This window comes from Rhinopithecus roxellana, chromosome 2, assembly GCF_007565055.1.
Source record: "Rhinopithecus roxellana isolate Shanxi Qingling chromosome 2, ASM756505v1, whole genome shotgun sequence".
Lineage (NCBI taxonomy): Eukaryota > Metazoa > Chordata > Mammalia > Primates > Cercopithecidae > Rhinopithecus > Rhinopithecus roxellana.
Window position 1 is genome coordinate 58503141 of NC_044550.1, and position 12366 is coordinate 58515506.

The 12366-nt window shown below is 37.6% G+C and overlaps 1 protein-coding gene across 3 annotated transcripts in view; it reads left to right on the forward strand.

Annotated features, from left to right (window-relative positions):
• Window positions 1-12366, forward strand: part of ARFIP1 (ADP ribosylation factor interacting protein 1) — a 118362-nt gene that overhangs the window by 24244 nt on the left and 81752 nt on the right. Inside the window, exon 2 of one of the 3 annotated variants that reach the window (XM_030921348.1) lies at window positions 5064-5180. The exons of the other annotated variants lie outside the window; for them this stretch is intronic. The gene's annotated coding sequence lies outside the window, so the exon portion shown is untranslated. The remainder of the gene's footprint in view (window positions 1-5063; window positions 5181-12366) is intronic. 3 annotated transcript variants of the gene reach the window in all.

Sequence of the window (12366 nt, forward strand, 5' to 3'; positions counted from 1 at the left end):
GGAATAATTATGGTACCTAGGTTAGAGATTTGTTGTGAGATTAAATGAGATAATGCACATAAAGTGAGTAGAATTAAATCAGTTAATATGTGAAATTAATGTGAAAAACATAGAGTAGTTCCTGATGTATGGTGAGTACCCATTAAATGCTAGCTCTTACTGTTGTAGAGCTTCATTTGCAAGTGGATACATTATTTAAATTAGTTAATTTCCTTAACCTTTTTAGGCTGCAGTCTCCTCATCTGTAAAATTGGGAAAATCATGTTTACCTCACTAGGATAGTTGTGAAGGCTAAATGGAATGATTTATGTAATGTGCTTAGCACAGTGCCTGGCATATAGGAAACTCTCAATAAAGGCCAGATTTTTAGTGATTAACGTTAGGATTAGAGTAGGGAACTGTGAAGGTATCAAACAAATTTTATAGCATTCTGACATTCTAAAAACTTGCTGGGCCATTTCAGAGTTATCACCTCATACTCAAAAGCATTCATAAAGCTATTGGAAGACCATTTTCCATTTATCTACTTCCTGATTGTAAATCTGATGTCAAGGTCTTATGTTGTAAGCACATGAAACCAGTTCCAACTCATTTACTCAGAAAAAGGATTTACCAAGAGGCTATGAGGCAGTGTATAGAATTGTCTGGAGCATTGGAAAACCAGAATCCAGACCCACATATCTAGGAATATTGATCTAAATAATGGTGGTCCAGTGTCGACACCATTGCTTAACACTGGATTTGGCACTGCCAGTACCTCTAGCTCTGGTGACTGAATGCTGCCATTATGGTCACTTCTGACCTAAAAATTTGATCTTGCTGGTTATTTTTGCCCCCTAATGAGTTCTTTGATATCTTTCTTCTTAACCCTAGTTTCTGATTCTAAGTCTGGGGCAAGTGGACTTTGATTTGGCAGAGCCTAGGTCCTGATGGCAGTGCCCTAGAGCTTGGGAAAGAGTAGTATTAATGTAACTGAATATAGCACTCATATGTCAAGCACTCTTCTAAATACTGTATGTTTTTATTTTATGCCACAACAATGCTATGAGATAGGTATTATTACCATCTTACAGAATAAGAAAGAGTGCTTTAGGAACTTGCCTGCGGTTCACAGCTAGTGGAGGAACCATGAATTGAACACAAACAATCTGACTTCAGATATTTGCTTGAATGTCTGGTATTTTGAACTTTTATGTAATCCAAGGCAGGCTCTGCCCTTTCCCGAGCCTCACAATGTGGAGGCTTTCCCCAACTTTGGTTGTGGCCTGGGGCTGGGCAGCCAAAAATAAGGAAATATACATCTTACTTGGCTAAAGTCTGACTTGGCAAACCAGTTATGCCTTTATTGCTATTTTAAATGATCTAAAATGAGAAACAGAGGGATTTTTTTTCTTCATTATTGCATTTTATGTTCTGCCACTCTTCAGATATTTGCCTTTCTTTAGATATTCTCCTTGAGGCAGTACTTCTAATTTTCAGACTCTGGATCAAACAGGGAAAATAGGTTTGTAAATGACACTTAGAACTATGCAGTCATTTTTCTAGTGAGAGAGTATTGGTGTACTTTATTTTTTGTGGGCAGGACACTTTTTGGAAAATGACAAACTTCTTTTGCTGCTGGGTTACTGATTAGTTCCTCTTTGTAGGTGGGCACTATGGTCAGGGTCACACACACCTCCCCCCACCAGACTGCTATGGTATGGTTGCTCTTTGGGTGGATTGGGGGCCTGCAGGAAAAATAGGTCCTCTGCCATTAGAGATGATAAAATGTAATTTTTATCTTTTTTTCAAAATCAACAGTTTATTGAGGTAAAATTTACTTATAAGTGTATTTATTTAAAATGTGCAGTCTCATGAGTGTTGACACATATGTAAACTTGACAAACCACAGTCACAATCAAGACACAGAATGTTTCCATCACCATAGAGTTAGTTTCTTGTGTCCCTTTTCAGTCAGTTCTCCCCTACATTACTCGTCTCACAGGCAACCACTGATCTCTCATAACAAATTAGTTTTGCATGTTCTAAAATTCTATATACCTGGAGTCATAGTAGTACGTATTCTTTTTGTGCCTGGCTTTTTTTTTTTTCTTTTTTTTAGCTCAATGTAAGTTTTTTTTTTCTTTTTCTTTTTTTTTTTTTTTTGCGGGCAGGGTCTCACTCTGACACCCATGCTGGAATGCAGTGGCAGAATCATAGCTCACTGTAACCTTGAACTCTAAGGCTCAAGCAATCCTCCCATCTCAACCTGCTGAGTAGCTAGGACTAACAGGCATGTACTGGCACACCAGGCTAATACAAAAATTTTTTTTTAGAGAGCATCTCGCTGTGTTGCCCAGTTTGATGTCAAACTCATGTTTTGAAATTAATCAAGAGTTGTTGCATGCGTCAGTAGTTCATTCCTTTTGTATTGCTGAGGAATATTTCATTGTATGGATGTACCACAATTTGTTTATTCATTAACCTAGTGATGGACTTTTTTTTTTTTTTTTTCTAGTTTTTGGTTCTTATAAGTAAAACTGCTAGGAGTACATATCTACAAGTCAGGACATTTATTTTAATTTCTCTTTGGTGAGTGTTTTTTTGTATAGAATGGCTAAGTCATATAGTCAAGTATATATTTACCTTTACAAGAAATTGCTAAACAGTTGTCCAAAGTGAAGTACTTTTTTACATTTCCTACATTCATGTATGCAAGTTCCAGTTGCCCTTCACTAACATTTGGTATTATAGTCATCTTTACTTGAGCCGTTATAGTGGTTATGTAGTGGTTTCTTATTGTGGTTTTAATTTTCATTTCCTTGATGACTAATGATGTTGAGCATCTTTTAATGTACTTACTTGCCATTCCTCTACTTTCATTTGTGAAGTGTTCTGTTAAGTTTTGGCCATTTTTCATTTGTGTTTTCTTACTATTGAATTGCAAGAGTTATTTATATATCTTTACTATCAGTCATTTGTCACATATAGATATCGTAACTGATTTTCTCCTAGTCTGTGGTTCACCTTTTCGGTTTTTTTGATGGTGTCTTTTCAAAAGAGGTTTTTAGTTTTAATGAGGTCCAGAGTATCAGCATTTTTCTTTTCTTGTTTTTGCTTTTTGTGTCCAAGAAATTTTGCTTGCCCACAGTCATGACTCAGTACTGTTCCTCCCCAAGATAACCACTATTTTGCCTATATCATCAACATTACTGGTTTTCTTTTTGAATTGGATCATATAGTATGTACTCTTTGGTTCTGGTTTTATTTGCTGAACATTATGTCTGTGAAGTTTTTTCCTTTTTTTTTTTTGTAGCCGTAGTTTGTTATGTTTTATTGCTGTGTGGTAGTTCATTGTATGACTGTACCACAGTTTATTTGATAGACATTTGGATTATTTCCAGGTTTTGGCTGTTATAAGTAAAACTGCTATGAATATTCTTGTACTTGCCTTTTAATGAACATGTGCATTTATATTTCTTGGGTATATTTCCTAGGAGTGGAATTGCTGGGTTATAGGATAGTTGTATGTTTAGCTCAAATAGTACTGCCAAATAGTTTTCCAAAGTGATTTTTACCAACTTTTACTTGTACCAGCAACGTATAAGAGTCTAGTTGCTCCACATACTGACTGCTACTTGGTTTTGTCAGTCTTTCTAGTTTTGGCCATTCTAATGGGTATATAATGGTATCTTGTGGTTTTAATCTGCATGACAAGTTGAGCTCCTTCCCAATACTAAGGTTTTCTGTGTGTTTTACAAAGTGGGGCCGGGCATGGTGGCTCATGCCTGTAATCCCAGCACTTTGGGAGGCCGAGGCAGGCAGAATCACCTGAGGTTGGGAGTTCAAAACCAGCTTGACCAATATGGTGAAACCCTGTCTCTACTAAAAATACAAAAATTAGCCAGGCTGTGGTGGCGTGTGCCTGTACTCCCAGCTTCTCAGGAGGCTGAGGCAGGAGAATCGCTTGAACCTGGGAGGTGGAGATTTTAGTGAGCAGAGATTGTACCACTGCACTCCAGCCTGGGCGACAGAGGAAGACCCTGTCTCAAAAAAAAAAAAAAAAAAAAAAGTGGCAAGGGTTGTAGCGTGTAAACACAGGTCCTTAAATAATAGTAGGTGTTCTTGGGTTTTTGTATAAATACAACAGATATTTGTATAGCTAATTTTGCTGTATTAACCTTCCTCTCTTGTATAGGGCATGCTTATAGCACTGGTTCTACCTGGTTGCACATTAGAATCACCTGGTGAGCTTTTAAAACTATTTCAAAAGCATACTCGCCATCTATATGGGTCCTGACTTGTAGATGTGTATTCATAGCAGCTTTACTTATAAGAACCCAAAACTAAAAAAGTCCATCATTAGGTTAATGAATAAAGAAATTGTGGTATATACATACAATGAAATATTCCTCAGCAGTACAAAAGGAATGAACTACTGATGCATGCAACAACTCTTGATTAATTCAAAAGATTAAAATTATGGTATCTGTGGAAAGGCAGAAAGCTCCCCTGATAGTTCTAAGATGCAGAGGGTTGATAATCATTGGCATATACGAATGAAATATTCCGTTGCTTCTCAAGAGGGCTTGCTGTACCCTTTAGGAATGAAGCACCAACTATAAAATCTTTATTAGATATGTGTCATGTTAATTTATCCCCAACTTTGACCATTTCAAGAAGCTAGTTCCCAGCCTTCCCTTTTTTGGTTGTACAGTATACTAGCTCTCTAGGTAAGTTCTATGCTCATGTTTTTAATTTTGCATTACTCTTCATGTTACAAGGCTAATTCTGCTTTTAAAGTACGTTCTACATACAACTCCAGAAAATCACCTATTATAAATGCACTCTTTCTGTTAGCACTAGAGCAGTAGTCAAGGTCACGTAAGAGTGTTTGCTCAGCTTTGATCTTCTCCTCTAACATGATTGTGGATTTAGAATGTACTTGAACGTAACAAGGAACAACACCAAAAAAGGCACGTGATTTGATTGAGGCTTTATAAAATAAAAAATGAATAAAATGTGTTCAGCTTTTTGTTTATGAATATAATAGTGAATGAATCTAACCTTCTGTTGGTATACAGGTTTGGTACATGACGATGCTTTTAGATCATCTCCAAAAAAGTAACATCATTATTGGAATGTGACATCCATATATATTGGATTTTTAAAGATTGTTTCCAAAGATTCAGCTGTACAAGGTGTGTGCCTAATACTTTTCTAACTTGGAAATAATTCAGTGGTGGCTAAAGCTGGCTTGTAATGCCTGCAAAAACTGATTGGTAAATTTTCAAGAATTTGTAAGCCAACTGTTAAACACAGCCATTATTTTAAAAATTATGTAAAGTTATTATTAAATACATATATTAAAAATAAAAGTAATATATCAAACTTACTAGTTCCTAAATATATTACTGTCTTTTACTATTATCTGTTCTCTTAAAGTTGTGTCTGTGGTGTTTCCATGGTAGAAATACAATATGATGTTGTGCTGCTATATATCTCTTTCTACTGTAAGATGGTGTGTTGGCCGGGTACGTTGGCTCACACCTGTAATCCCAGCACTTTGGGAGGCCGAGGCGGGTGGATCACGAGGTCAGGAGATCGAGACCATCCTGGCTAATACGGTGAAACCCCGTCTCTACTAAAAATACAAAAAAAAAAAAAAATTAGCCGGGCTTGGTGGCAGGCACCTGTAGTCCCAGCTACTCGGGAGGCTGAGGCAAGAGAATGGCGTGAACCCAGGAGGTGGAGCTTGCAGTGAGCCGAGATTGCACCACTGCACTCCAGCCTGGGCTGCAGAGCGAGACTCTGTCTCAAAAAAAAAAAAAAGATGATGCTATTCCATATCTCTTCCTACTATATGATAGTGTGCTGCTGCATATCTCTTCCTACTGTATGGTAGTGTGCTGTGCATATCTCTGCTATATGATATTGTGCTGCTGCATATCTCTTCCTACTGTATGATGGTGTGCTGTGCGCATATCTCTTTCTACTGTATGATGGTGTGCTGTGCATATCTCTGCTGTATGATATTGTGCTGCTGCATATCTCTTTCTACTGTATGATAGTGTGCTGTGCGCATATCTCTTTCTACTGTATGATGGTGTGCTATTGCATATCTCTTTTTCCTGCCTCTGGATTCAGTGAGGTCATGTTTGAAGCTTGAAATTGGCCACTGTAGGAGTATTGGCACTATGGAAATGGACAACAGCCACACACTAAGGTTAAGCCTTTTTTTCTTTTTTTTTTAGTTTGGAAAACTGGTTGTTAAACATTTACTAGCACACCACTGGAGACATTGTTCTTTATTCAGTGAATGCCTACTGTGTGCTGGCTACCCTTCATTAGTGCTTTGAATAAATCTTTACTTGATTTCCTCAAGTATCCAATATGTTTCTTAATATTATAGATGAGAAAAATAAGATTAAGTAATGAGGATCGGAAAGCAGCTGTTATATTGTACAGCTGGGATTTTAACCCAAGTCTCTTGTATTCCAAAGTCCTTATCCTTCTCTTTATAGTGTGTGGTCTCTCTGAGGCTTTGGAATAAGTTTTATAAGAGAGAGAGCATTTGAGCTGAGCCCTAAGTTATGGGCAGGATCTTACTAGATATTGAAGTTGGAAGAATATTTCAGGCATTGTGAGCAATTTCAGCAAATGTTTATAGATATCAAAGTACATTTCATGTTCCAGAAATGATAAGTAGTAGATTCAGTAATAGAGGATATCTAGAAGAGTAAAGTTAAAAGAAGTAAAACCCGCAAGGTTGATTGGAACCTGTTGTGAAGGACCTTAAATAGCATGAACCTTAGAACAAGAGAGATTCTGTTTTTATTCCTAAAGGACATAATTATTTCCCAAAGCCTTCTGTATAATTATTTTGGTTGTCTAATTTGAATTTAAATTCAATTTCAATTTTAAGCATGAGTGAGGTATCATGGATATTTTTTGTCCAGGGAGATAACATGGAGCTTTTGGTTTGGGGTCTTACTCTACTGATTTGTATTTTGGCTGTTAATTTTCAGTACTATAATTAATGGTTAGTAAATGGTGTTTCCCAAAATGGGTCATTCTTTGTAGGGAAGAAAATGAATAGATAATAGTTGCAGTGTTTGCATATCTTTTGGCAAATGAGTATTCTTATTACCTACTTTATGGCATAAAGTAGTATTGGTTTATCATTGTATTTCTCATTTTCAGAATATCTGTTTTTTAATTTGAGGTCACAGACCCGAAACAGTACATAGTTCCATTGCTGTAATTTTCTCTGCTATATTGGCATCATGAACCATTTACTCCCCTTACTGCCAGAATCCTTTTTGCAGTATCTTCTGCCTTTTGTTGATGTTGTTGTTTTGAGATGAGGTCTTGCTCCATCAGCCAGGCAGGAGTGCGGTGGCACGATCACAGCTCGCAGCAACCTTGACCTCCCTGGGTTAAGCAGTCCTTCCACCTCAGCCTCCTGAGTAGGTGGGACCACAGGCACATGCCACCAAGCCAGGCTAATTAAAACAAACAAACAAAAAATGTACAGACAGGGTCTCCCTATGTTGCCCAGGCTGGTCTCATTATTCCTGGGCTCAGGCCATTCTCCCACCTGGCCTCCCAAAGTGCTGGGATTGTAGGTGTGAGCCGCCCCGCCTGGCCTTCTCTGCCTTTTAATGTTCCACAGGATTCTTCTCTTGAGTTCTTTTGTTATTCTTAACAGTTAATGCCATCCACATCCCTACAGTGATAATTTCCAGGTTTATGTCTTCAACCTGGAACTCTGGACTTGCATTTTGAAATTCCCAATGAACCAGTGGACTTGGATACCCCACAAACATTCTCAAATTCAGAATGTCTACAACTAGACTCAATCTCTGGCCTTTCCAAGCCAAATAAACCTCTTGCTTTCCTTATTTTGGTGAGTGACATGTATATCTTTCCGGTTGCCCAAGCCATAAATTGGAGGATGGTGAGAAGAGGTAGGTCATTCTAGATTCCTCCTCCTTTTTCATTTCCACAATCCAGTTACTCTGTAAATCTCTTATTTCTGCTTCCTTAATATCTGTTGAATCCACCTTTTTTCATTCCCACAACTTTGATTCCAGTTGTTATGATCTATTGACTATATTGTAAAATAGTCTTTCAGATAGCTTTTTTGTCTTCAGTCTGTGATGCTTTCCTTCAGTCTAGCCTCCCACCAGGCTGTTTAAAATACTGTCAGCCCTCCCTATCCATGAGTTCTAATCCATGGATTCAGCCAACCTTGGATTGAAAATATTTGAGGAGGAAAAACAATAAAAAGGAATATAGTGTAACAATTATTTATATAGCATTTACATTGAATTGGGCATTACAAATAATCTAGTGATGATTTAAAGTGTACAGGAGGATATGCATAGGTTATATCCAAACACTGCATCATTTTATATAAGGGCCCTGAGCATCTGTAGAATTTTGTATCCATGGGATGGGGAATGGGGGCTGGGGAGTCCTGGAACCAGTCCCCCACGGATACCAAGGGATGACTGTAAATTGATCAGATTCCTCTTGCTTTCTTATTCCTTTCAGTTTTTTGTTTGTTTTTGTACTTCTCTCCTCTGCATTTTTCCTCTCCTCCTCTTTTCCCGCCTTTTCATTTATTATTTGATAATCTGAATATTTTTAATGTTGATTATTTGAATATTTTTATTTGAATTCCATTTTTATTTTTCTGATTACTTTTTAGCTGTACTTCTTTGCATTATACTTTTAGTGGTTGCCATAAGGATTACATTATATATCCTGAAATTTTGTAGTCCACTTACAAGTAATAATGCACTGCCTCACTTGAAATATAGAAATCCTACAGCCTTTTAGGTCCATATTTTCCTTACCTTTCCCCTGTTCTTTGATAATAATTGTTACTTTATGTATTATATCTTGATACATATTAAGCCCCAGAAGATAATCTTATAACATTTTCTTCAAGCATTTATGTGGATTATAAATAAATTGAGAGGAAAGGGCAAAAGGAAAAAATAGAGTTATTTTTTGTATTTACTATTATTTACCATTTCACTTCTTCCTCCTTCTTCTCTGAAAATCCATCTTTCTCTCTGTTTTCATTTCCCTTCAGCCTGAAGAACTTCCGTTAGTATTTCTTGTAATGTAAGTCAAGTGATGAATTCTTTTGGTTTTGTCCAAGAATATCTATTTCTCCTTTATTCGATATAGAATTCTGGGTGGGCAGTTTTCTTTTCTTCTTCTTCTTTCTTCTTCTTTCTTTTGTTTTGTTTTGTTTTGTTTTGTTTTATTTGAGACAGCGTTTCACTCTGTCACCCAGGCTGAAGTGCAGGGACATGATCATGGCTCACTGCAGCCTCGACGTCCCTGAACTCAGGTGTTCCTCCCACCTTAGCATCCCAAATAGCTGAGACCACAGGTGCGCACCACCATGCCTAGCTAATGTTTTTTGTATTTTTTGTAGAAAAGGGGTTTTGTCATATTGCCCAGGCTGGTCTTGAACTCCTGGGCTCAAGCGATCCACCCATCTCAGTCCTCAAAGTGCTGGGATTATAGATGTGAGCCACCACTCCTAGCCAGTTTCCGTCTTTTGTCACTTTAAAAATGTTTCAGCTCAGGTGCAGTGGTTCATGCCTATAATCTCAGCACTTTGGAAAGCTGAGGTGGGAGGATCATTTGAATCTAGGAGTTTGAGACCAGCCTGGGCAATATAATGACACCCTTGTCTCTACAAAAAATTAAAAAACAAAAGTTAGCCAGGCATGGTGGTGCACTGAGGTAGGAGGATTGCCTGAGCTTGCACAGTCAAGGCTGCAGTGATTCATAATCACCCTATTGCACTGCTAGCCAAGGGCAACAGACTGAGACCCTGTCTCAAACAATAAAGTAAGATAAGGTAAGGTAAAGGTAAAAGAGTAAGTAAAAGTAAGATAAAAAGGTTGCAGTCTCTTCTGGCTTTTGTAAATACAGTGAGAAGTCAGCTATTAATTGGATTGTTGTTCCAGGATAGTAATACTTATTTTTCCCTTGCTGTTTTCAAGGTTAGCTCTTTATCTTTGGCTTTAAATAGTTTTATTTTGTTGTGCCTTGACATGGAATTCTTTGTGTTTATTCTACATTGTGTTCATTGAGCATCTTGTGTCTGCAAATTTTTGTCTTTCATCAAATTTGGGAACTTTTTGGCCATTAGATCTTCAAATATTTTCTCTCTTCCATTTTTCCTTTCTTGTATTTCATCTACACTTACGTTGGATCATATAATATCTCACAGGCCACTAAAGCTCTTTTTTCCTCAGTCTTCTTTTCTCTCTGTTCTTCAACTTGGCTAATTTGTTTTGATTTAGTTTAGGTTCATTTACTCTTTCCTCTGTCATCTCCATCTGGATGCTAATTCTAAGCAGTGATTTTTTAAAAATTATGCTTTTTCTATAATTTTCATTTGGCTCATTTTTAATGGTTATATTCCTGTACTGAGATTTTCCATTTTTTTGCCAAGATTTTTATTCATTGAAAATATTTTACTTGACACTAGTTATAATAGCTTCTTTAAAATCCTTGTCTGCTAGTTGCAACATCGGTTCATCTCAGAGTCTTTTAGATGGATTTTTTTCCCCCTTAGAATGTTTTGTTTTCTTGCTTCATTGTATGTCTTAGTACTTTTGGATTGTATTTTGAACATTGTGCACATTGGGATGTGGAGATTCTGTCTAGATACTGTCCAGATTCTGTTGATTTTCTCCAATGAGTATTGTTTCCTTTGTTTTAGAAAGTAATTTTCTTGGCTGGGCTTGCATTTCAAGCTGTTTCTTGATGGCAGCTCTGCTCTCAATTGAGATATTTTGTCTATAGGTGAGCTTCTTTTGATCAAGTATATTAAGGGTTAGTCAGAGATGTGGGTAGGCACATTCTGGGATCTCCTTTCTGGATCTTTCCTTTTCAAGGTTTCCTATTCCTGTCATTTTTCCTCAACTTAACTTTTTCCCAGCTTAAAAGGACTGCAACTTTCCCCCTGGATGCCCTGGCCACTGCTGGATGCACAGCATAGATAGCACTTAGCTCAAAGCTAAAAGCCTAGGAGATGGAAAGTTCCTTGCATAGCTCCCTGTTTCCGTCCTGCAAGTAAGCATGACCTCCCCACCAGAGTTTCTGTTTACTTTCTAATACTTTCAGGTGATTTCTTTTTAAATTGTGTTCACTTTTGTAGTTGCATTCTTGCAGGTGTGGGGAGGTTCAGTAGGGTCTTTGTCATCAGTCTCAGAAGCAGGAAACTTTGTTCTTTTTACCTGTCCTCAGAAGCCATCTGTTATGATTCTTGTTCTACCTTATAAGCCATTCTTTATGAGTTTTTTCTGCTAGTGCCTCTTCATTTCCCTGTATCTCAGATTTGGGGGTATCCCAGAGTGCAGTCTTTAGATTCTTTTTTAAAAAATCTCTACAGACTTTCTAGAGCACGAGTCAGGCCAAATCTGAGCTCATTCATTTGCATACTGTCAGTGGCTGCTTTGGGACTGCAACAGCAAAACTCAGTAGTTGCAACAGAGACCTTATGGCCCACAGAGCTTTAGATATTTACTATGTGACCCTTTGTAGAAAAAAGTTGTTGAGTCCTGTTCTAGGTGATCTCATCCAGTCAGAGATTTAAGTGCATTTACACACTGATATCTTCTAAATTTCTTATTCCCAGCTTCAAGCTTTTGTGTGGACCTCAGGCTCATAAATCCAATAACCTACTTACCTTCTTCACTTGCATATAATAGGCTTGTAAACTTTGATATGTCCTAAACTAAACTCTTGATATTTCCCCTACATTGTGCTCCTCCCCCAATCTTGTCCAATGGCAAATCCATCTTTCCAGCTATTCAGGCAAAAACTCTTGAGAGTTATCCCTGACTTCTCATTTTTCCTTATCTCACATCTGTCTGTAAGGAATTCGTGTTGTCTTTACCTTCAGAATATACCTGTAATCTGACTACTTCTCTACATCCTCAGCTACTGTTCTCCTACTCCAAGCTACTGTCATCTCTTGCCTAGACTATTCCACTAGACCCCTAATTGTTCTCCTTCTGCCTGTGCATGATTATTGTTTAATTCAGCACAGCAGCAAAAGAACAGTACTTTAAAAACCTGAGTCAGATTGTTTTACCCCACTGTTCAAAACTTTCAGGTAGATTTTCATCTTACTCAGAATAAAATCCAGAGGGTTCATGATAATCTTTGAAGTCACACATATTCTTGCCACTGCTCACCTCTGCCATATCCTACTTTTCTCCCCCTTGCTGTCTTCCCTCAAGTCACATGACCTTCTTGCCATTCCTTGAAACGCTGAACATGATACCACCTCTTGGTATTTGTACTTACTATTCTCTCTGCCTGCAGTGTTGTAACTGTCTTTAT